This window comes from Ambystoma mexicanum, chromosome 5p (genome assembly GCF_040938575.1).
Source record: "Ambystoma mexicanum isolate Mex_15411 chromosome 5p, UKY_AmexF1_1, whole genome shotgun sequence".
In the NCBI taxonomy this organism is placed as follows: Eukaryota; Metazoa; Chordata; class Amphibia; order Caudata; family Ambystomatidae; genus Ambystoma; species Ambystoma mexicanum.
In genome coordinates, this window is record NC_090930.1 from 1,353,474,023 (window position 1) to 1,353,499,802 (window position 25,780).

Below are 25,780 nucleotides of genomic sequence, written 5' to 3' on the forward strand. Positions count from 1 at the left end.
CAAACAGTGCATGTTCCAACAGTTTCAATACACTTTTTTAACTTCCTAACCCCTACTCCATCCACCCCACCCCCCTTGCGAGTCTATTGCATTGAACCTTCAGTTTCCACACCCTGTGGTTCGGTCACCTCCTCCACAGGCTCAGTCGGTTCGTCTAATAACCCAAACAGTCCGGCTATCAGTGATTTCCAGGCCATCAGGGACTCATTCTCCTCCTCCCCCCCCATTGCTACACGCTTCTTGCCATGCCGTGGTTTCGGCTTCTGCCCATTTTTGCAAGTCTTTCCACCACACCTCTGTCCTCGGCACATGGCATGACTTCCATCCCATGGCAATCCTCCTTTTCGCCAACACATAAGCCAGGTCCCTTAGTTTGCTTATGTGCCTGAGTTTCCGTGGTCTTGGGAAACCCCCCAGCAGACAGGCCCACACCGTATCCACTACTATCTTGACCCCTCTTCCTTCTATTTTCTCTTTTACATCCCTCCAGAACCTCTCTATGATCGGGCATGACCAGAACATATGCACCATGCCCGTGTTCTCTTCGTCACATTTGGGGCATGCTTGCCAACCTGCATTCTCGAACCTCGATATCCTCCAAGGTGTCATGTAAGCCCAGTGTGATATGTACAACTGTATCTGTTTCAGCCTCGCGTTTCTAGACACCTTCTTATGATACCACTGCGCCCTTTCCTACATCCCATCTCCCATTTGGGCCCCACCCTCCGTTTCCCAGTCCATTCTCAGCTGCGTGTCCTCCTTCCCCACTTTAGACATCAACATCTCATACAGTCTGGAAATCTCATGTCCCCCCTCCGCTATATCCTATATCACATCTATGGTGGCATCCAATTCTTCCTCCAGCACAGTTTCAGGCCATGTTCTCTTAATCCTCTGTACCATTCTGTGTTATGTAATGTACTGGCCTTCATGCAACCCAGCTACTTCCCGCAGCCCCTCAAAAGTAACACTAGAGCCCTCCTGCCAGATGTCCCGCATCGTTGCCACACCAGCCGGTTCCCAGTGGGTCCGGAGTATCAGTCGCAGCTGACAGTGCGCCCCTGTCAATACTACCAATGGCATCTGCGGTGAGCATGGGGACGGGTCCCCAATCATTTGGCATGCCCTGTGCCACACCTTCCACCCTAGTAGCATCATTTTAGGGCGCCCCACCATTTCCGCACTGGGTGCCCACATGACTTCTTTCAAATAAAAAGGTGCACAATCCCGCCCAAACAACCTGTGTTCGGAGGTCTCTTCATCAGGTAACCATTTGGTGACATACTGCAACTGGCTCGCCACATAGTACGCCTCGTAGTTGGGCAGCTTAATTCCCCCTTTGTCAGGGAAGTTCTGAAGCTTCCATAACCCCACTCTGTTTCACGTGCCGTGCCACAGAAAGTCCCTACACATGCTATTTAGTTTGGTAAAAAAAACCCTAGGAATCAAGTACGGTATATTCCCGAAGTAATGTAGGAGCCTCGGCAGGACCAACATCTTTAGCATCGCTCCCCGCCCCATCATCGCCAGAGGCAGCTTCGCCCAAAACCGCATGCACTTCTCAATGTTCCTAATGGCTACTTCTGTGATATTTATGCTCTTCTTCTACAGTATGGTATATATTTATCCCCAAGTACCGGAATGTGCGAACCACCCGTGGTACTTGCAATACAGGTAATCGCTCCGATGGAATCCCCTTGTACCCCCCCAATGGGAACATGCTGGACTTCTGGGGATGCACTGCTATACCAGACAACCCAGCGTATCTCTCCATCACTTCTAGGATGTACTGGAGATTTTCTTCTGGGAATCGTAGGTACAGCAGCATGTCATCTGCGTATAGGGAAATCGGGTGCCACTCCCCTTTCACCTCAATGCCTATAGTGTCATATTGTTGCCTCAGATAGATCGCAAGAGTTTCCAGGGCCAGTATGTAGAGCATAGGAGACAATGGGCATCCCTGTCTAGTACCCCTGCTAAGCTGCCACCTCTCTCATATCACAGATCCTGTTTTAAATCTAGCCAGCGGTTCACTGTATAAAATCTTCGCCCCCCTAACATAACCAGGCCCTAACCCATAGTGTTTCAGGGCCGCCAGCAGCCACGGCCACTTGACGGAGTCAAAGGCCTTGATCGCATCCAAGGACACGATTGCCATTTCCTCATCCCTTCTACTGCCAAACTCAATGATCCTCTGGAGTCGCCTATGATTATTGGTGATGTTTCTATGGGGGACATAGCCCGTTTGTTCCAAATGTATTAACTTGCTAATGACCCTCTTCAGTCTATTCGCCAAGACTGCAGTTAATATCTTGCCGTCTTGGTTCAGCATTGACACAGGTCTAAAGGAACCACAGCTACGCCCAGGTTTATTTGGTTTAGGGAGAGGTACTATGACAACCTCTCTCAGTGACTCCGGTAAGCGGCCCATCTCGAATGCTTAGTTTATCATTTCTAGCAGCGGGGGGAGGACCTCATCTATATATACCTTATAAAATTCGCTCGGGAGCCCATCTGTCCCTGGGGTCTTATTAGTAGGCAACTGCCTCACCACCTCCCCCAGTTCTCCCAGGGTAATCGGGAGTCCAGTTCCTCTCTTTCCTCCTCCCTTATCTTGGGCAGCCCCATATCCTCCAGCGTTTCCTCTATCATTACACGGCTGCTTTCCCCATCTTCCCCGTATAACCCTTTATAATAATCCACAAACGCTTGATTAACTCCCTCCTGGGCATCCTCTACGCTACCATCTTCCCCCTCTATAGTTCTAATTGTGGCTCTGGGGGTCTCGCTCTTATATAACCACACCAAAAGTCTCCCCGGTTTATCGCCTCCCACATGCTGTCTCTCTATGTACCTTTTATAATTAAGTAAAATTTAGTATTCCGCACATTTTTGCTGTAGCTTAAGTATCAAATCTAGTTTCTCTACTGTATCGTCACCGGCTTTTAAGGCCTCTTCCAATTTTGCTTCCGTCTCCCTCAGTTAAGCCGAAACCCCCCCCCCCCCCTGTAGGCCCTTGGATTTCACCATGGCCGCCCCCCTCATGACAACTTTAAAGGCCTCCCATAATGTACCCGCCGAGTCCACACTCCCAGTGTTGGTTTCAAAATAGTTTACTATCTGCTTTCGCAAGTCCTCTCTAAAGAAGGGGTCCCTCAACACTTCCGCTCGTAGGCGCCATGTCGGGATCCTCGCCCTCGGGGGGCAGTATTGCCATGCAAGAATCCGGGGCGAGTGGTCCGAGAGGACCCTGGCCCTGTACTCTGTGTGCCATCTCCGCTATCATTTCAGGTGATGCAAAGACATAGTCCAGCCTCGTTGATAACTGCTGTGGGGCCGAGTAATGCGAATATTGCCTTTACCCAGGGTGCCACACTCTCCATGCATCTTCCAGCCCAAAGTCATCCAGCAGTGTCTGTAGCGCCCTGGCTGCAGGGGCCGGTCTATCTAATTTCCCATCCGATCTATCCACCCTCGGGTTCAGTACGCAGTTGAAGTCCCCTCCCCAGATCACGGCGCTACCCACACACACGCTCAGATTCACACTCAGTGTCCTAATGTACGCCGCCGTGTTCTGGTTCGGGGCGTACGTGTTAACAATACTTATCTCCCTGTTCTCTACCAATCCCCTCAGCATAACCATCCTCCCGTCTGTCTCAGCCACCACTGAAACGGGATATGTGGCGCTACCCATATAAGTACTCCTCTTGCGTAGGCCGAGTAAGATGAGCCCACCAACACCCCTTTCCATTTTCCCGCAATCATGTCCATCCTCTCACGTGTGAGGTGGGTTTCCTGCAGCAATGCAATATCTATTTTCTGCCTGCGCAGATACAGCATAACCTTGTTCCTTTTTAAATAGCTATTAAGCCCCCGCACATTCCATGGTCCCCCATGGCCTGGTATGGTCCCGTTCCCTCCCCCCCAGGTGTCATTTAGCTTCAAGTTCCAATCCAATCCATATAGGCTTGCATCCCACTCTAAAACCCCTTTAACCACAAACACACCAAACTTCCCGTTCCCTCTCCCCCCCCCGCCTCCCATCCCTTCCCCAACACTCTCCCCCTCCCCCCCCCAACTGTTGCCCAGCTCCATCCCTGGATCTCGGGCTCCCCCGTATCTAGCTCTTTCCGGCTTTCGTCTGTATTCGAAGCTCTGCAGGGTGAGGCCGCCCTGGTGGCCAACCTACTACAACAACAACTATAATTCGGGGGGTAGAGTACTTCCACCCTGCGCTCCAATAGCCCATGAATTAACTACACATTGCCAAACAATTTAAGTATATGTAACTGCCACTATATTCCAGTCCATCAAGTCTCTCACAATCAGCAATATGTAATCGAACATCAGCCTCCTACAGCCAGGCCCATCGTTCTCAGCCTTCGCCTAGGCGCCCTCGCGATTTTCGCTCGCCGCCATAGCAATATGCATACCGTATCTGAGTCACTTTTCGTGTCCATTTTGTGTCTCTTCCGTGTCTTGATCCGGGAAGCCCTGCAGTTCCAGCCATGTTGTTGCTTCTTCCGGAGTGTTAAAAAAATGCAACTTGCTCTTATGCACGACCTTCAGTTTCGCAGGGTACAGCAGCATATATTTTATCCCAGCTCCCCGCAGCCTCCTTTTGATAGTTACATAGCTGTACCGCTGCCTTTGGACCAGCATAGTATAATCCGGGTATGCCGTGATAGTGCTCGAGGCCCTCTCAATTGTTCCGCCTTTCCGAAAATATTCCAATATTTTCTCGCGGTCTTTATAGTTCAGTATTTTAGCAATTATCGCTCGTGGAGGGGCCCCTGGTCTCGGCTTCCTCATAAGGGCCCTATGTGCTCGCTCCACTGCAAAACCCTGCGAGAGTGTACCGGCCCCGATTGCTTGTAGGAGTAAGTTCTCAATATAATCAGTCGGGTCCTGGCCTTCTTCACCTTCCGGCAAGCCCATCACGCGAATATTGTTTCTCCTCACTCTCCCTTCTGCTTCTTCTGCTCGAGACTCCAAGTTGGCCACTTGTTGTTTAAGGACATGGATCTCCTTTGCATTATTGGTGCTGGTGTCCGTGTTAGATTTCACCGCACCGTCCAGGCAGCTTGTGCGTTCCGCCAGTCCCCTGACATCTTGTCTCAGCAGGGAGACTTTGATGCCCACTGCTTCAATTTTAGCTTCCAGGGAAGTGCGTAGGTCCATCATCGCAACCCCCCAAGATTCCTTCAGCTCTGTGATGGCTTCTAAAATCTGATGATTATCAGCCACTGTAACGCCCTCAGCCTGTGCCACCGGGCCTTTGGTTGCGCTGGCCGCAGGAGACTGCTTTGTTTTCACAGAAATATCCATCGTGGGTTGTTTGTTCTTATTCTTACCCACGGCCCCTCGCGCCGCCATATTCCGGTCTCCGTTGGGTCTCCCTAGCGTCCGAGTGTCTTCCCAACCGTAATTTCCGCTCTTTACCGACTGTCGTGGTGATCTCCAGGCAGTCGCGACATCCTCTCGCCGCTGCTAGTTGCTGATCAATGCCGAGCGAGCACCGCTCGTGCTTGTCGTGGTGCGGCCTGCATTTTCACACCTCTGTTTCCCTCGGGCCCCTGCCGTCCGGGCCAGCCCCCAAGCCTCAACGACCCAAGGCCCACAGCCCCCAGGGGTTTTGTTCCGTCTTCACCTCGCCATTGCCGTTCTTTCCCCGTGGCCTCCGCCTCTATTCGTCCTCTTCAGGTACCCCAGTGTCGTTTCCTTTGTTGTCGGCCATCTTGTGTGACAATGGACTGAACTGCCGCCGCCGTCGTTCGTTGAACAATTCTTCCAGACTCCCGCTTACGATTCTCTCGATCTTTACACAATGAGCAGAGCATACATTCCCGTGCGTGTATGATCAATTCTGGAACCAATGGCACATTTTCAAAGGTATCTTTTTCGGATCATCTGTCGGATCCTCCGGAGCTACACGGGAAGCATGTCCTACTCCATGGCTCCTCAAGCCACGCCCACCCACTGTTTCCTTAGCCTTCTCTCCAGAGGAAGAAGTACCTATGGCAAGTGGAAACTTTCACCTACTGGCTGATGAACCCATGAGAGTCTCAGCTAGTGTTTCTTTAGTTTCCCTGAGCGTGTGGGAACAACAGAATTTAGATGTCTATAATTTCATCCCAGATATTACTAAAGGGTATTATAAAGATAGTGTTCTTGTGAATGGCCAGGAGACTCCTGCCATCAGAGACACTGGAGCCAGCATAACTGTGGTGGATGAATCCTTTTTCAAGGTTGAAAATGTCTTTCTCATGTTTTACTCTGCGCGCCAAACCAGGTTTGATTCCTTTGTTCACCGTCTTTTTGCGGGCTTCTATGCAGAAGCCCTCCTTAGGCGCCTGTATGTCTGGGGGGGGACAGGATGTGAGGGAGGGGTTTAGGACTCCCTGCCATGTCGCACTCTGAAATGATTGGCTGTGGTCACTGTCCCGGTGTGACAGCCACACTGCTGTGTGATTGACAGCCAGGCTGTGTGAATGGGGGAAAACTGCATAAAAAGCAGGTCTCTGGGGTTGGAAAGGCAGAGTCGCCACCGGAACAAAAGAACTGACGAGGAGTTGACGTAAGAGGACCCCTACCACGACTGAACCGCCCGGTGAAGCCCTGCTGCAGGTCCGAATCCTCGAACTCCAACGACAGAGAAGATCCTCCAGGAATCTTCTTCCCCCGAGCTGGTGGGACCAACCAGTTCGCCCAAACTGCAAGCCAGAAATCCTTCCTCTGGTCGAATTCGCTGAACAGAGCTACAGTGGGCCGGATAGCCAGGAAGGTCGTACCCTGCTTGGGTTTTAAGGAGCGCACCTTTTATACATTGCTTTGCTCTGCTGCTGGTTTCTTCCCTGGGCAGTGCAGGACCCTCCAGTCTTCCTACTTCATGTCAATCCGACAGTCGCTCCAGGAACCGTGAGCCTGCAGGAACTGTCAGCTACAGCTTCTTCTCCATTTAAAGGTACTGTGCAAATCCGGTTGTTCGGTTCGTTCAGCCGCAGGGAAAGTGTGTGAAATCTTTCTCCAATCCGAGGGCTTGTCCTTCTCTACTCTTTAAACTAACTTTTCTGCCGACCAACTTCATCCGGAACTCTTGGCAAAGACCTAACTGCGAACTATCTGATCTTGAGCAAAAGACTTTTGTCCTATTGACCTTGGCCCTAAGCCTTTTTGATTTGATTCCATCTCTGCAGTTCCTCTCTAGATTGCCCTGCTTACTTACCTGTTGGTGCTGTTCAATTTCTGTCTAACTTTGTCTTTCCCTCCCTTTTAAATGTCTGGAGTGCCATTTTGCTCCCACTTCATTTGTGAGCTTAACTTGTCTGGAACCTATTGGGAGTGTTGTGGTGTAAGAAGAGTGTGATTTCTAAACTGCTTTACTTAAGTGAAATTTTATACAACTGATGTGTAAATAAATGTATATTCTTTTACTCAGAAACCTTGAGTCAGTGTTTGTTTGAATCATAGTAATTGCTGTCCTTTGTGTAACTATTGATACTGCTCACTTGCTCTTGAGATAAGTCTGGCTGCTCAGCCATTGCTACCACTTTAATGGGTAGTGCAGGCTTATACCGAAGGTGAATTTGTACTGTCACTTGTAGTCTTAATTGTGTGTGGTGTTCCCAAAGGGTACTGCATATAATTCTGCCTAACAGCCCCCACCAGTCCCAAACAGCGCCACTACGCCCACAGTTCCCACTCACAGACGCTCATTACCTACAAACCCCAGTGCAGTATCGCCACTACCAGGGCCGGATTGGCCCATCTGCCACTCGGCCCCTGGCTTGGCTGAAATCATGTGTAGTCCCTGGGGGCCGGCTCTGCCCACACCTAGGCCGGTTTCAAAATTAATTTTTTTTAAAAACCCTTTTTGTTTGAAACAAACAAAAAGCACCCGCAACAGCATAATTCATCAAAGCAACATAACACGTTACCTCGCTTTGATGATTGATTTGCATACATGATGTGTGCATCATAAATTATGATGCATGCATCATTCACATGCTGCTGCAGCATGCGGCCAACTTTGCACCAGACTTGAAGATTAACTTAACTGGTCTGCTGTTAAATCTCAGTTACCAGTTTAATGGTATCCACTACAGAATAATTGCTCACTGATACAGCTGATAAGATAGCTCAGTGGGTTGAGCGCTCGCTGCTGCAATGTGTGTGAGATCTGCAGGTTGCAGGCTCGAATCCCAGCAACACCATCTCAGCCTTTCATCATTATGACGTCGATAAAGAAGTACCAACACAGTTTCGGTGATAGTGTGTGCATATTTATTCTATAAAAAAGAGCGTAAGTGCTGTACAATTACATATCATTTGGCTTTGGACGTCTGCTTGCATTCACAGTAATTTGACACTATGGATCTATAGACAAAGATATTAATGCTACATATGGTGATCCATTCTTATATGAAATGTATATCACATTAGTGAAATCATAACCATATTTTTCGTAGTGTAACAATGCTATTTGATGCCACTTCCTGTTTTGTCAAGCGGCGAAAGGTCGCGTTTCATCCTTCCCAGGATGGCAGTTTCGGGCGGGGTCAAGTGACATCACTTCCGGTGATATCATCAGAGGGCGAGAGGTGGGCCCAGTGTTGCCAGGTCCGCTTATTATAAGCGACTTTGGGCTTGTTTTTGTCCAAAGTCGCTTATAATATTTAGAGGTCGCTTGTCGCAGTTTTTGTCCGCTTGTTGGACCTTCTGTGCGCGTGTAATTGGGCTTGTTTATATTGTAGTTAAGCCCATTACACGTCGCACAGAGCGTCCTGCACTGGGCTGCTGGCAGCACTTGACGGCAATTGCTGCTTTGTCTTGCTCTCGGGTGCGCCCTGTATTTTGCATATGCATAGGTGTTTGGCATTGATGGGATCGTTACTGCCCACCAGGTGGCCCATCAATGCCAAATGCCTAAACATATGTAAAAAGAAAGCGCACTTTAAAAGTTTTGTCATGCAGACAGACACACTGACATGTAAAGAAGGGGATTGTTTTAGTTTAGCAAGTGTCACTCTATAGCAATATTATCTTGGTGATATCCCTAGTGCTGACGCATTAGCCACTAAAATCATTTATTTATTTATTTTTTGAAAACTTTTTTTGCAAGACTGGGTTAGAGGATTATTGGAATCTATATACAACATTTTCTCAGAGATATGTATTCAGGAAGGGCATGTTTCTTTTCAGCTTCCAATTGGCCATGTTACAATATTATATAGTGCCTTGGATTAAGGCGCTATATAAAACAATAAATACAATGTATTTCAGGGCCGTATTATTTTGCAATCTGGGACTTCTAGTCACCATGCAATAAAATATTGTTCTAACACACTATGTAGTGTTCTGTCTATGTATGTTTTTCTTGTTGTGTTATGTTTCTTACTTTTGAGACCTTTCCACAACTTTTTAGGTGCACGCTTGTTTTTTCAGCTTATTTGGATGGGAGTCAGCTTGTTTTGGGCTTGTTTTGGAAGGACATTCAGCTTATTTTTTCCTTCCGACCTGGCAACACTGGGTGGGCCACTTTTTCTTGGGTGTCCGGGTCTGTTTCTCGTCCCAATCTGACCCTGGCAACTACCCCGCTTCTCGTCACAGGACACAATCAAAAAACGAGACAACACGAGTCTCGCAGTACTGCCACCAATCCACAAAATCAAAAACGCTCGCCCGGTCGCGTTCCAGCTCAAACTGTCTAATAGCCGTCTTACAGTCTTTCCCCGTTGCTGGCTCAACGGCCGCTTCGGCTGCACACTCCATTGCGCCTAACTACACGCTGGCCTAATTACCACATAGGCTCCTACGCCACATAGTTACTCTACATGTCCTGAACGTAACGTGCAAATCACGTGATGAGTAGGTGGAGCGTTGCTAGGGTCCGTTTCCCAGATGCAAACTAAACGCTACAGTCTAGCAATAGACACGGATTGCTTATACACAAACCGATTAATGGTTGCTTACGACTACGCCAGTGCATCTCAGACATACATACAGGTGCGTTATTTGAACCATAATTGAGTGTGTTGTGTATGTACGGCTTCAGTGGACCTGACATGAGGATTTGTAAGACAGGCTCGATGCTTTCTTGGAAGTTAAAATGTGCAATTTGTCCTGCAAAGTTTACTGAAAGGCTCTCTTGCATAACTATGCTATTAGAGGAAAGTGGTAAATTGGGTTTCTTTTCTTAAACGATTGTCATTTGGTATTATTAAAGTGATCTAATAACTCTCAGAATGCATTATTTATTGTTCATGAAGACTCAATGCTGGGCTAGATATTTGTTGCCCATTTGACGAGGATACACCGGGAACTTGCAGTGAAAATTAACGATATTAAGCCATGCCATTGCGGTCGCATAATCGGGCATAGATGTGAAAAGACGCTTCTTTTTCGTGCTGCTTTCAAATTTTGATTTTTATATTTTTACGTTTCAACCATTGATCTGCTTCAGTGCATTTCGAAAAATGGGTGCTGTGTAGTGACTTGTAAAACTACCCTCCCCACCATAGCTTCCACAAGCAGCCATAATATGTGTGATAGTAGCCCAACGCCGAGTTCCTATGCGGCTGCAGCGTAAGCAACAGGTCAGACACAGTTTGTGGCGCTCGTGCTCCTTTATTTTCCTCCTCCTCCTCCTACTTAGAAGCACTACATGGCCTATGGGTCATGGCATGCTTCACTGGTGCCCCTGAGTCACAACATCACATCTATTAACGTTTATTGATTCTCTCGGTCTTGGCTCACTGGTGTGCTGCCTCGGAGTTAATGGACAGAAAAAAGATACAACCAGGCAGTGTTAGTGGAGGAAAGAACCCTTGGCGGGTTTTCTCGCTTCCTTTTATTCGCATGGTGACATGGGGCGTCGTGGCCACGCTCCTCTCGTTCCCTTGGTCACCTGACCATCACATACCTCCCCAACTTCGACAACAAAACAACATACTGTTATAACTGGATAAACATGTTTCTCAGTCTCTCAGCTGGCGCTAACAGTGGACAAAGTTCTATCTTACTGTCTCTTTCTAGGCTCTCCTGCTTGCCCGTAGATCCCATGCAGTACAAAACCTTGCAGCCTGGTGGACGGTGCTGAATGCTGTCGGAGGGAGTAGTGGCTGCTTCCTTCTCTCCTTGGGGTCTTTACGGTCCTGGGGACAGCCAGCACTTCGCTTGACTGTGTGTTTGCTGTGCCAGGCCAAGCATCTCTGTCATTGTGTCTGACGGAGGCCCCTAATCTGGTGGGGCGCGTGCAGTCAGGTTTGATGGATTCTCTGGTTCTTCTTGCCAGGTGATCGCTGGTGTCTGTCTGAAGTGGGACGCATTCTGTATTACTGTCTCAGTGCCTCGGGATGCTGTCACCATTCCATGGTTCTTGTGGGTAATGATCCATGGTTGCAATTCATACAGGAGAGCCATTTTCCTGGGAGTGGCATGGTTCTTGATTAATGCTGTATCTCCCACCTGCAACTGGCTGGGTGTCGCTCACCTTGCCCTGCTCTCTTTCTGTTTGTGTTTTGTCATTGTGGCTCAACTCCTTCCCTGTCTATTTGTGGTGGGCACCAGCTGTGGTGCAGGGGGAGTCCTACTTGGATGGGGACTCCGAACATAAATGCTGCCGGGCTGACTAGAGTGGATGAGTGTGGCGTTTGCCAGTAGGATCGGAGGAAACAGTAAAGCTCTGTTGATGGTGATCATGATGTTCCCTGGGATTTCTGTGTCCAACAGTAGTCGGCCGATCATTTGTTCCATCTCCGCCACATGTTCATCAGTCCTCTCTCGCTGACGTCCCATAGCGAGGATCTGATCGAGGTGTAGGTTTGTCTCCGATAGTGCCGTTCTCCGGAGTTTTTCAGATGATAGGCCGTGAATATCCTGCTGCTGGAGGGCAAATTCTTCATCAGGGAAGTTGCACCCAATTGCCATCTCTCGTAGGTGGCCATGAAAGCCGTCCATGTTCTCATTTGGGCGCTGGTGTACCTGACTCATTTTGAATCTCTCAAAATCTGGACTCCGTTGTGGTTTGAACGTTCTCGTCAGAACCAGTTTGGCTGTGTCGTAATCATTTTCTGTACCTCTGTTTGGCAGGGCATTGAGTCGAAGTGCCATGGTGCCCAGGTTGAGCATCAACAGTGTTCGCTTTTCTTCTGGGTCTAAAACCTTCCTCGAGTTCATGCTTAATTCAAATTGCTGAATCCATAGCTCCCAACCAGAGTGCTGCCCTGGGTCGAAATGGCTCAAACTGTTTCATAAAGGTGCCTTGGGTTGTGTCCAGCCAGGTGCTAGTATCCAGGTTTTGGGCGGGGTCAAGTGACATCACTTCCGGTGACAGATGTACCGTGTGTGTGTGTGTGTGTGTGTGTGTGTGTGTGTGTGTGTGTGTGCGCGCGCGCACCTGCTTGACATTCGTAGCATTGCCAGTGCTCGCGCGTTCAACGTACCCCAGCGTGGAGCTACCACACTTGCCTGCCTGGTTTCTCCTTTCCTGGTGTCTCTGTGCGTTCTTGCTTGTTGTAGGCTAACCACGTGAGTCTGTGTGCCGTTCAGGTCAATCCCGGGTTGTTTGCTCACTCTGCAGGTTGACGGGCAAACTGGGTGGCGCGGCCAGGGAGCTAAACAGCAGCTGTGTTCTTCGACGTAGATTGCACCGTCGGCGTGCTCTTGTTGGTGTTGCGCTCTTCCAGTTAAGCACGGTACACGGGCTCTTGTTGGTGTTGCGCGTTCTTCCAGGTAGGCGCGGTATACAGGCAGGACTCAGGGCGAGGTCCGGGTGGCTCTAGGTCAGCTGCCTCGCTCTCTACCATCTTCATCACCAGTGTGATGTCCGGGCAGGCTCAGCCTGTCTCGGAGCTAACGGACAGAAGAAAGACACAACCAGGAAGTATACTGTTAGTGGAGGAAAGATCCTGTGGCATGCTTTCTCACTTCCCTTTATTCAAATGGTCACATGGACCATCACAGCCACGCTCCTCTTGGTCACCTGACCATCCCATGTGGTACACTCCGTGAAGGATGTATCCTCTCATCTTGGTTGACTTTTCAGATGATGCTCTCATAGGGGTATCGTTACAGACGAATTTGAGCTGGAGGAGTGGTTTCTTGAGCTGTCCTGCGTCCTTGTGGCATTGCCTCCACATCGCTGGTCACACTTTGGTGTTCTTTCTGAATTGGTCTTGCTTGGTTTGCTGTTGTTCTACTTGGTTGTTTTGCAATCTTTTCCACAGGTGGCTCTTGTTCAGCTCTCTGCTTGATCACCCCTGAATGCTGCTGAGGATGGGCTACTGCTGGCGCCCTTTCTTCTTTCTAGATGGTGAGGGCTACTTTACAGAAACAGGATCAGTTCCAGGTCACTGATTCCGTGTTTCTCTTTGCGCAATCATCCCATGATTGGTCTCTACTGCTGTCCATGGCTGGGACTCGTATGATAGTGTAATCATTTGTAGGGACTTTGTCTTCACCAGGACTGCGTCTCCAAAGGTCTTTTCATGGTGTTGGACTCCTCCTCTCGCTAGGGCTTGCCTCCAGCACTCAACCCGCTCACTGTCTACTTTGGGGACATCCCAGCTTTCATTTAGGGATAGACCTATATGTGTCAGCACCCCGGCCATCAAAGCTGCTGGGCTGACCTGCGTGGTCGAATAGGGCATTTGCTGAGCTGACCGGAGGAACCTGTAGACTACTGGCAACAGTGGGATTCACTAGTCCTTTTTGATTCCCTCTACTATGTTGATGGATGCTATGAATCGTTTGGCATCTGCATTTGCTTGTGACCAATATGGGGTTATCATGTGGTGTAGAACATTCAGGTCGTTGAGTACTTGGATCTACTTCCCTTTGAACTGTAGTCTGTTGTTGCTTTTTACTTGTATGGTTAAACCATGTTTTGCGAACATCTTCTCCAGGGCTGTGACTACTGTAAGGAACTCATGGTGGCAACAGTAAAACCAGACACAAGAGATCACAGGTCACGGGTGTTTATTGAACTGTATAAATGGATGAGAAAAACACTGAATCTAAACCTAAATCTAAGATGGGAGCAAGCTACGACCATCAAAAAATAATAAGGCAGTCCTAGTGGCGTCTTGTCAAATAAAAAGGACCTATACTAAAAAAAAACTATTGCAAATCCTTACCTCTAAGTTACAAAATAGTGTGGGATAATGTTTTTCGGAAAAGAAAGAAGTGTTCACAAAATGATAAGTCAGGATGGTATAACTGGGATCTCCCTTACCCACGTTTTTAGCACAGGACAATGCAGGACTCTTGAGCACAGCACACTCCTGGGCTTCTCCAGCACGAGCTTACAGTTTGTTTCCAAACTATCAGGACCTTCTGTGGCCAAGTCTCTTTTACACCAAGTCCCTTGCCTCAGAGGACCTGATGTACCATCAACAACAAACAAAAAGTTCCTTTCTGGTAATCTTCTCGTTGGGTGATTTTCTTTCACCCATGGATCCCCCTCAACCGGACTCCGATCCTTCTTGTGTTCCAGGCTTCCCTCAGTCAGGTTCACATTTGCCGGTTTCAAGCAGTTCACTTATTCGTGATGCCTTGCGGGATTTACTTAGCTTTCTATCCCCCAGTCAGGCTTTCCACATTTATCATTCATGCAGTGTTTTCCCTCAGCCGGGCGCACACACCAGTTTCACACTTTCACAACTTTGGTAATGGGTTAAGGACTTAAGATTGTACAAGGGATTTTAGCTCGAACCTCGTATGACCACCTTAACTCTGTATGTCAGCCTTTTCTACAGCCTTTTGTTTCTGTAGTATTCACAAAATAAGGGCAACCACCAAAGTCTTTCGAATGGATGCCCACGTGGCGCTGGACCACTCTGCAGCTGGTCTTTCCCTTGATTTTAAAAGTACACAAGTTCTTTGTTCATAACAAGTTGCCGTTTACAACCTTCGCTCAACACAGACCAGGTATCTGTCAGTTAAACCTATGGTAATATCCTATTAACCCGAGAAAGGCGCTAAGATTTCTTTTGGTATTGGGTGTTGGTCTATTTATGACGGCTTTAACTTTCTCATGTTGATGCTGTACATTCCCATTCCCTACAAAGAAGGTGAGGTATTTTACGGCTGACTGGGCCAGTCTGCATTTAACTGGATTAGCAGTTAGGCCGGCCTCTCTGAGGACTTTCATGATGGTATAAAGATGGAAGAGATGGCCCTCCCATGTCTTACTATAATTGACAATATTGTCAATATAAGCCCCACAGAAATCAGAATATGGTTGCATGATTTTATGCACGAGGAGCTGGAAAGTGGCTGGCGTGCTGTGTAAGCCAAAAGGGAGGATTTTGAACCACTTTACTTTTAGATGTTCTATAGTGCTATGTGCCTTTTTTTACTCTTCTGGTTTTTCTGAGAAGAGAACACATCAGGAAATGAGGTAACTACATCTTTTAGATCTTCGTGGTGTTGTATAGGTAATTCTGGGGGAATTAATTCAAAGTTGTCTACCTCGTCTGGAACCAGACAGGCTAATACTTTGGCGTGGGTGGCTGACGGGTTCTCTTTGCACTCTTTCAAGAGATTTATGTGATACAAATGGACCTTCTGTTTCCTGTCCGGTTGGGCTACTTATAAGTACAGGTTCCCGTCCGTTCTAATATCTCATAGGGCCCATGCCACTTAGAGAGAAGTTTGTTTTCTGAGGTGGGTAGGAGGACCAGTACTTTCTGTCCTATAGAGAATGATCTTAAACTCATTTTTTTGTCTTACATGGATTTTTGTTGGCTCTGGGCTTTTTCCATATGAGTACAGACTAGATCTCGAAACAATTTCATATGTTCCAGCATTCTGGTGGCAGTTTGAGAGATGGGAATGGGAGCCTCTTCTCATTCTTCCCAGGTTTTACGGAGCATGACTAGGACATCTCTAGGCTCTCTACCATAGAGCAGTTCAAAAGGAGAGAAACCTATGGAGGCCTGAGGGGTTTTCCTTACTGCAAATAGTGCCCAAGGCATCATTTGGTCCCAGTCTTTCCTGTCCATATCTACCAATTTTCATAGAATTTAACTTAAGAATTGTATTGAATCTTTCTACCAGGCCAGCAGTTTGGGGGTGGTACACAGAAGTTCGCAAGATGGTAATATGGAGTAGCTCTTTGACTTCTGCCATAAGCTTACTCATGAAATTCAAACCCTGGTCGGTTAGTATTTCCTTAGGAACGCCAACCCTGTAAAAATATGGTAGTATGTGTTTAAGGATTTGCTGTGTGGTATTATTTCATATTGAGAATGCTTTGCGATATTGGGTTGCATAGTCGACAATCACACTGACATATTTGTTGCCTAATCTGGATGTTTATAGAGGTCCAATTATGTCTATTACGATCCTTGACAAAGGGACTTCTATGATCGGCAACGGGTTCAGAGGGGCAGGTAATGGGATGTGCTGGTCTTTGACATATTTTGCACGTTTGGATAAAGGTCTTTATATCGGCATGAATACCTGGCCAATAAAACTTCCCACTACTATCTACGTGCCTGGGTTTTAAATTGTCCTAAATGCCCCCCAGTCAGATGTGAATGTGCAATCTCCAGTACAACCTTTCGGTGGCTCTTGGGTATTACCAACTGTGTCTTTACTAAGCCTTCCATAGATGTCTCTCTTCTATAAAGTAACCCTGCTTTTAGGAAGAAAAAAGGGCTTCCTTTCTCTATACCTTCTCCTTCCCGAATAGCTTGTAGAAAAGCTTCAGCGAGAGATGTATCATTCCGCTGAGTGAAGGCTAAGTCAGATAGATGGTAGGTTCTTCTCCCTTTCGTTCTTCGATTTTTACAAGGTTTATCAGCTTCCACAAAGCCTTCGGTACCTCTCCCTGTTTCGTCTGGTTAACTTTCTTTAAACTGAGGAAATAAAGCCTTTTCCAAAATTCCTTCAGCAATTTGGTCGCCACGACATACTTCTAAGAAGATTTCACCATGATTCTGTAAGAGAACCTTTACATCTCCCCTGAAGTCGGGATCAATGATGCCTGCTAATACGTCTATACCCAACTTCCACGCTAGGCCAGATTTTGGGCCCACCTTATATAACACCCCGGATGGGGGTATTAAAATCAGGTGTGTCGGAATCATTCCTCTATTCCCAGGTGGAATAGTAGCTTCCATACTGCTACAGATATCAAATCCTATCGATTTCTTGTTGGCAACAGAAGGGTTAGAAGCTCTCTGGCCACGTTTATGAAATTGTAGGGTTCCCCAATTTGTTTCAATTGAGTCACATCCCATTCTGACACCCTATATAAGGAACTCATGGTGGCAACAGTAAAGACAGACACAAGTGAACACAGTCATGGATGTTTATTAAACTGTATAAATGGGTGAGAAAAACACCTAAACTAAATCTATGATGGGAGTAAGCGACGACCATCAAATAATAATAAGGCAGTCCCAGCGGCGTCTCGTCAAATAAAAAGGGCCTATACTAAAACTATTGCCAATCCTTACCGCTAAATTACAAAATAGTGTGGGATAATGTTCATCAGAAAAGAAAGAAGTGTTCACAAAATGATAAGTCAGGATGGTATAACTGGGGTCTCCCTTCCCCACGTGTTTAGCACAGGACAAAGCAAGACTCTCTAGCACATAATCCAACACGAGTTTACAGTTCATTTCCAAATGATCACAGCCTTCTGTGGCCAAATCTCTTTTACACCAAATCTCTCGCCTTAGAGGACCTGATGTACCATGAACAACAAACCAAAAAAGTTCCTTTCCAGTAATATTCTCAGCGGGTGATTTTCTTTTACCTGTGGATCACCCTCAACCGGGCTCTGGTCCTTCTTGTAACCTTGGCTACCCTCAGTCTGGTTCACATATGCCAGTTTCAGACAGTTCACTTATTGGTGATGCCTTGCAGGATTCCCTTCCCTTAGCTTTCTAGCCCCCAGTCCGGCTTTCCACATTTATTGTTCATACAGCGTTTTCCCTCAGCCAGGCGCACATGCATGTTTCACACTTTCACAACTTTGGTAATGGGTTAAGGACTTTCGACTGTACAAGGGATTTTGGCTCGATCCTCTTATGATATGATATAGCATTTATAACGTGCCTATCTAGTGTTTCAAGGCGCGACTAGGGAGGGGGAAACGGAGGGAAGGCGGAGACAACAATCCTACTAGGACAGGTGACATTGAGATCGTGCATGTTCAGAGGAGGGGGGAAGGGGAGGGGGCAGTGCAGTACATAGGATAACAGTAAAATAAATAAAACAATAAATAAAGACAATAAAAGTGCAGACATCAGGTGTCAAGTGCTAGTAGTGGCTTTATGGATACAGAAACAGCCCTATGGGCAAGGGATGACCACCTCAACTCTGTATGTCAGCCTTTTCTACGGCCTCTTCTTACTGTATTATTCACAAGATAAGGGGACCCGCCAGATTCTTTCGAATGGACACCCACGGGGCACTGGACCACTCTGCAGCTGGTGTTTCCCTTGATTTTAAAAGTTCAGTAGTACACACGTTCTTAACAAGTTTTCGTTTGCAACCTTCGCTCAACACAGTCCGGTTATCTTTCGGTTCTCCCTTCGACTCACTTGCGGTGCTGACCTCCTTGTCGTTTCTTGTTTCTGGAGTCATGGACGGTACCATGGTAGCAAGTACATCTCCCCGCCTCGGTTATCATTGCAGGAGGGTCCTGTGCACCATTGACATCTGTTACACCACATGTCCGCTGTAGTTCCCGGTTTTATGATTCCTTTCAAGGAGGCTTTGCAGGCTCGGGTTGAACTGCCATCCTGGAATAGCTGCTTCCTCATGCGTTTGTCCTTGCTCAAAGTGTGCTCTTGTGCTCTGCCTTTTATCCCCGTTGGGAAGGGAAAGGGCCATCAGGTGCATGTAGTTATGGTCAATTGCCTGACTCTTGTGTAGAGGAGCAGCCAACTGCTCCTGCAGGTAGTCCTGCACCCCTACTACCTGTATGCTGGCAGCCTGAAATTGTGCCATGTTTGACGCCAGCAGTTGTGACTATTCAGCGTCGAATCTTCGAGGAAAGGTATCCATTAAGGAAATCCTATCAGATGTATTCATGAAGAGATAACAATCTCTGGAGGAGATCCCAGAAGGAATATGAAAGAGAGAGAAAGAGAAGTTGGTGACGTCACAAGAAACAAGCTTGACACACTGAGAAGACTGGCTGAAGAAGAGAATGTATGGACCTTATAGAAACTGATGACGAAGTGAAGAATCGGGTAAACATTCATATACGAAGATTGCACCTGTGAAGAGCACTGCAGAAAATGCAAATGTTCAATAACTGTACAGAGGCAGCAACGCACGTAGACCAAGTAATCATAGAAGCTAGCTGTACGTAGTGAATAGACTGCAGGCGGAGCCGCCATTATATAGAAGCTGGACATCGGTGTCACAATTTTAGTAAGTTCAAACCATGAAGAGAAGGGCTGAAAAGCTGTGTCGCAGCAAAGAATTAGCTGGGAGCATAGACAAATCGAGAAGGGCTGGCTGGCCTGGTGTCAAGGTTGAAGGCAGCCAAAACCGGTTATCTATTCTTGAAGGCAGAGAATGAGACACTGAATCATCCCTTGTTAAGGTGCAAAGAAAGAACACTGAGTGCCAAGTTTTATTAATTTGAGACAATTAAATGCTGCAAAATGGGCCGAATTGCGGTCTCCTGTCGCGTGAGCTATGATAAACGTGTGCCCACACTCCCTTCTCGGAGATGAGAATACATTGCAAGGCCAAGGTCAAAGACAATCTTAATGTCAGAAGGCATGCGTGATGAGAGTTGGTGGGTGAATTGGGTGGGGAGGTAAAGTCATGTTCATCTCCTGGCACCTGGGGTATGAGCTTGTGTGCTGCTAGTGAGCCGAATGTTCCAGAAGGGCATGAGCGTGCCAACCAATTGTAGAGGGCCATATAACGAAGGGCCTTCTATTTTGAGAGCCACTGATGTACCTTTTTTCTAATAACTGTTGAAGATGTCTTGCACTAGTGGTGGGCATGAGTTGTCCACCTGACTATAGAGACCCAATCACAACCCTACCACTTATAGAAAGTATACTTAGATTTTCCCCTGGCGCTAACCACAACCCCCATAGGATTTTCTTATTTGCCACATAGTATGACGTCACGTTTGACAAAATCTTACTACAAAAGTATTATTTTTTAATGAAATGCTCCGAGAGAACGCTGTGCGACATCAGTTGATGTCCGTTGTAACTCCCTGTTTTAGACAATTAATAATAAAACAGTGAAAAGACTTTGCCATCTTCCTGAGTTGGTTTGATTAAATGGTGTAAAGAGTTACTCGGCTTCCCATCCAACTGCATGACACGCTACCCGCCAAGGGCCATAAGTTCACTTGTGTTGGGACACGTCTGGTAAACGGCTCTGGTGTTAGCCCGTTGTCTTTCACAATGTAAGAAAGGGGGTGGGTGTAGAGCTTCTAAGTATCCTATGGGGTACGATGCGGGAAAAGGGGTTAGAAGGAAGGGGGTACCTTGTCTCATCCATCAGTGTCCCACTTCCACTACCCGAAGACCCCCCCCCCTTAAACAGGTGATCCTCCCCCACTGGTCCACCCCCAGGAACTGGATCCAATAGGGATGCCCATCTCCTGGCCACCTGGATGACAGATCTCCGGGATCACCTTCAGGTTTCTCACAATACTGACCGGGCATCTGTCTACTTCACTGGTTCCTCTTCGGGGTATCGGCTGTATTCCTCCACTGCCACTAGCAGGTAACCTTTGTTTGCTATTGTACAAAAGTCAATGCTGACTGACTCCCACCTCTTAACTGCAAGACGGGTTTGTGATGAGTTCAGGGGGGCCTTGACGTTGTTTGGAATGACTGGCGGCGAACAACGTTATTGGCCTCATACCCGTCTTTTGGATGTTAGGCATCCACATCAGTGACTTGCAGAATGCTTGGATCTTTATGATGACTTGGTGTCCTTTGTGTACAAGAGGACGCGCTCAATGCTCCAGAGTGGCTGGTTGGATGATTCTGTGCCCTTTTAGGATGAGCCCTTATGGAGATACTGACAATTCATGCCAGATGCTGGATAACCATTGGAGCCTCTCCTGAGCCGCTTTGTTGCAATGTGGTACTGGCGTGAGGAAGTGCTTCCGATCTCCAGAATCTTTCTTTTTTTAAACCTTTTTATTGCATTTCTTCAACATAAAAAAGAACAGAAAAACATTTGTCCCCTGTACACCGACCTGTGACACACCTCTTTTTCTGCCTTCGCCCATCTTCGGAGGTCTCCCCACCATGCTTCTATGTGGGGGTCATCTGTAGACTTCCAGGCCAGTGCAGATCCCTCCTTTATGTCTGCCCATCTATTAGTGACAAATCTGATCACCCTATGGTATGTCAGGAACTGTCCACGCGATATATCGCAGGACTCCATCACAGGGAAGCTCAACCGTGTCCTCTCTTGGTACAGGCCCCCCAGAGTGATGACCCCTTTTGGTTCCCAGTGGAGTCTAATGCTACGCGCCACCTCCCGGTTCTCCCCCCATAGATTGCCAGCCGTGATATATTGGCAGTGTACGGGTCTTGTTTGTCCACCATCCTCCACAGTCTATTCCACAGTCTTTGTCCCAAGTCCACCAGGGCAGACGTCCCGGCTAGACCAGCTCCCTCTACCCAGAGCACTTCCTTCAAGTAAAACGGGGTGACTTCGTCCCGTAGCAATTCTGAATCTAGGGAGATCTCGTCAGCCTTCCAGGCCACAGTAAATTGCAATTGGCCAGCAAGGTAGTATGCCTCAAAATGCGGCAGCCTGATCCCTCCGTCCCTGTAGTCCCTTCGCAGTGTGTCAAACGGGATTCAAACTCTGCCCCTCCAACCCCCACATCAATCCCCTCACCACTGAGTCGAGTTTATGAAAAAGGTTCCTGGAATCTCATATGGTATGTTCACGAAGTGGTACATTGGGTGCAGCAGCACCACCATCATTTTAAGTTGTGCGGTGCGGCCCATCATTGATATCGGCAGCCTCTGACAGAATTCCATGGATCTCTACTCCCCGGAGCGCCCTCACCGTGTTTGCCTTGTGCTCTGTCCTAGGGTTGTGCTAAATGTCCACCCCCAAATACCGAAAAGTATCCACCTCCCACTGTATGACCATATTCAGTAGGCGCTGCTGCCCCAACGCCACCAGGCCGGCCAGTGGGAACAGTCTCCACTTTGCTTTACATATGGTTATAACAGACAGCTTTGCGAAGCCGTCCAGTACTTCCAGCATGTAAGGTAGATTTGATTCGGGGTCCTGCATGTTGAGCAGCACGTCATCTGCATACAATGAGACCATGTGATTGTTCGCCCCAATTAGTATACCAGCTTCCTTGAAGTCCGCTATAAAGAAGGCCTCCAGCGGCTCTCGTGCCATTTTAAACAACATAGGGGAAAGTGGGCCCCCTTGCCCAGTTCCCACGGCTCAGAAATATGTCTCCCGGTCTTGACCCCCGAGCCTTTGGCTTCTCATACAATAAGTGTACCCATCTCGCAAGACGCACCCCACTCCAAAACATTGCAACACTGCATGCAGTCAGTCCCACCTCACAGAGACAAATGCCTTTATTGCGTCCAGTGAGGACACTGCATATTCTGTCTCTTCCCCTTTTGTTTTGTCTATTACATGGTGCAACCTGCGCAGGTTCCAGGTCATATTTCTACCTGGGACATAGCCTGTTTAATCGGGATGTATCAAGATGCCAATAACACCCTTCAGTCGGGGGGCGTGGCTAACTGGCCATGGAATAGGACGTGCTGCGTGAGGAGCTCCTGATGATCCAACTCTATTTTTGCCAAAGTTACCTGCTGAAACTGCAACGAGCGCCTAGAACTTAGAGGATCAGGCGTCGGAAGCCACACGCCATGTGAAGCTCGCTGGAGAAGTTCATAGTCCCCGAGAATCGTGAGATATACATGTTTTTGTCGGTGCAACTGTGTGGCCGCTTCGGCACCAAGATGGTGGCTAACAAGGGAGAGGCCTCCGAGAAGAAACAAAACTGATTCCCCGGTACTGCGGGACACGGCTGCGGTAAATGGCCTGGAGGAATAATAAAATAGGGAGATATGGCGGAGTGGTCGAACTAGCACCATGAGAGCGCCCGGCCTGGCATACGCTAATGGAGCCTCGGCGATCTGACCGCAGGAGGAGATAACATTGGACGCTTGGGTGACAAGGCCTACGGAAGTTGAATGCGTAGTGTGAGGCCATAGCCCATCCGCAAGACAATCCGAAGTGCCATCTCGAATGTGAGTTAGGAGACCTGGAAGCCGGACCATGGTCGGACCGAGGTCAGTGCAACAGCAGGACTAAGGCGGAGGCGTACAGGAGTGGAGGGAAGCGCCATGTCGGCGAAAGGGTTGAGAGTCAAGACCAAGCAACCCACGATGGAGACTTTCACGAAAACGCAACAGACCCCCTCAACATCGGTGCAGAGCACGGTCGTGACCCCTGCGGAGGATGCCACCGAAGGGGACAAGCACCAGATCCTAGAGGCTATAACGGGACAAAGTGCTAAATGGGACTTGGCAATGGCGGACCTACGCACAGCTCTAGAGAATAAGATCGATGCCGTAGGTACAGAACTCACCCTGCTACGTCAAGATGTTAGGGCACTTGCAGAAAGGACCAGCGGTCTGGCAAGTGGGGTGAAGATTAACACCGATGTTAGCACGAGCAATGCGAAGGAGATCCATGTCTTAAAACAACAGGTTGCCAACCTGGAAAATCGTGCGGAAGAGGCGGAAGGAAGGGCGAGGAGAAACAACATTCGCGTGGTTGGCCTTCCGGAGGGAGAAGAAGGCCAAGACCCCACAAACTACATTGAAAACATGATCCTACAAGGGATCGGAGCCGGGAATCTTTCACAGGGATTCACGGTGGAAAGGGCGCACCGCGCCCTAATAAGGAAACCCCGGCCAGGGGCCCCGCCAAGACCGATCATCGCGAGGATCCTGAATTACAGGGACAGAGAAAAGATCCTTGAATATTTTCGTAAGGGCGGCACGATAGAGAGAGCATCCACCAACATCACAGAATACTCGGACTACACGATACTGGTGCAGAGGCAGAGATACAGTTAAGTAGCCGTCAAAAGGAGGCTGAGGGCAGCAGGAATCAAATACATGCTTCTCTATCCGGCACGATTGAAAGTGCTACATAAGAATAAAGCGCTATTTTTTGATACCCCTGAGGATGTTGTCACATGGCTGGACCTGCAGGGCTGCCCGGAACAAGAAGCGGATCGTGACCGGCAGGATCATACCGAATGAAGACTTAGTAAGGAGGAGGACCCTGATGGTATACCGAAACTTTAACTAACTGATCTTTGTACGCAATCAGAGCCTGGTGCTCGATTTGGACTGGATTATAGTCCAAACTGTAATTGGTAACGGTTTGGCAATTGTATGCGTAATGTTTATTGAAAGGAGCAACAGAGCGTGGACGACCTACCCCAATAGATTATTAGTTTCAGCGGCCATTAGGGCGGCTTTACCCTACTGAGCCCTGAGTAGAAGCTTGCGCTAGGCAGGGCTAGATGTGGGGGTGCCTGAGATCCAGGAATGGAGCTGGGCAACGGTTTGGGAGGGTATTGTTGGGGGAGGGGTGTGTGGGAAGAAGGCTAGGGGATGGGAAGTTGAGTGTGTGTGTGGTTATGGGGAGTTTAAGTTTTGTTTCGAGCCCATTTGGAGGAATCAGTATGTTGTACTTGCGGCGCATGAAGGGGCGTAATCGACGGAGGATCGGGAGGGTGCTTATTAACGACCTATGGGGGACCTCAGGATAATAACGTGGAACGTCAGGGGCCTTAACAGCTACCTGAAAAGAAACAAAATCATGATGTATCTGAAAAGGCAGAAAATAGACATCGCATTACTACAGGAGACGTACTTGACGCGAGAGAAGTTCGACCTAGTTAAGAGAAAGTGGAGAGGGACCGTAGTGGGTTCGCCATACTCTGCATATACCCGGGGGGTGTTAATCTGGGTGGCACCGCATGTCCCGTTCAAATCGATACAAGAGGTGGTTGAAATGGATGGAAGGATGGCTATACTGCGGGGGCTGGTGGAGAGCAGGGAGGTATGCATAATAAACACGTATGTCCCCAACCAAAACACTGCAGCATATTTCAGAACCCTGTGTACCAATCTTAGTACGTGTATAGGGAGCGCGGTGATCTGGGGTGGGGACTTTAATTGTGTATTGGATCCTGTGGTGGATAGATCAGACGACAGGGTGAGTAAGCCTAGCCCAGCGGCGAGAGCGCTGCAGATGCTGCTAACTGATTTTGGCTTTACAGATGCGTGGAGGGTGAAACATCCCACTGAGAGGCAATACTCGCACTAGTCAGCCCCGCACCAACTGCACACTAGGCTCGATTACGTCTTTGCTACAGCAGATGTGATGTCTGAGATTACTCAAATCGAATATAAGGCCAGGGTCCTCTCGGATCAATCGCCCCTGATCCTCGGATGGCAATATTGCCCCCCGAGGGCGAAGATCCCTACATGGCGCCTCCGAGCGGAGGCGCTCAAAGATCCAGTTTTTAGAGAACATATAAGGGAAGAGATTACTAACTTCTTTGAAGAGAATACTGGGAGTGTTGATTCTGCGGGCACACTATGGGAAGCTTTTAAGGTGGTGATGCGGGGGGCGGCCATTGCTAAGTCAAGAGGGTTACAGGGTGGGGTCTTGGCTGACCTGCAGAGGGCGGAAACTGAGCTAGAAACAGCATTGAAGAGCTATGACGTAGACACGGAGCTGGTACTCCAACTACAGC

The 25,780-nt window shown here is 48.2% G+C and overlaps 1 protein-coding gene across 1 annotated transcript in view; it reads left to right on the plus strand.

Moving 5' to 3' along the window:
- The first annotated feature begins 9,533 nt into the window (after nt 1-9,533).
- ROPN1L (rhophilin associated tail protein 1 like) overlaps nt 9,534-25,780 on the plus strand; it is a 322,639-nt gene continuing 306,392 nt past the window's right edge. Inside the window, exon 1 of the mRNA XM_069613754.1 lies at nt 9,534-10,005. The gene's annotated coding sequence lies outside the window, so the exon portion shown is untranslated. The remainder of the gene's footprint in view (nt 10,006-25,780) is intronic.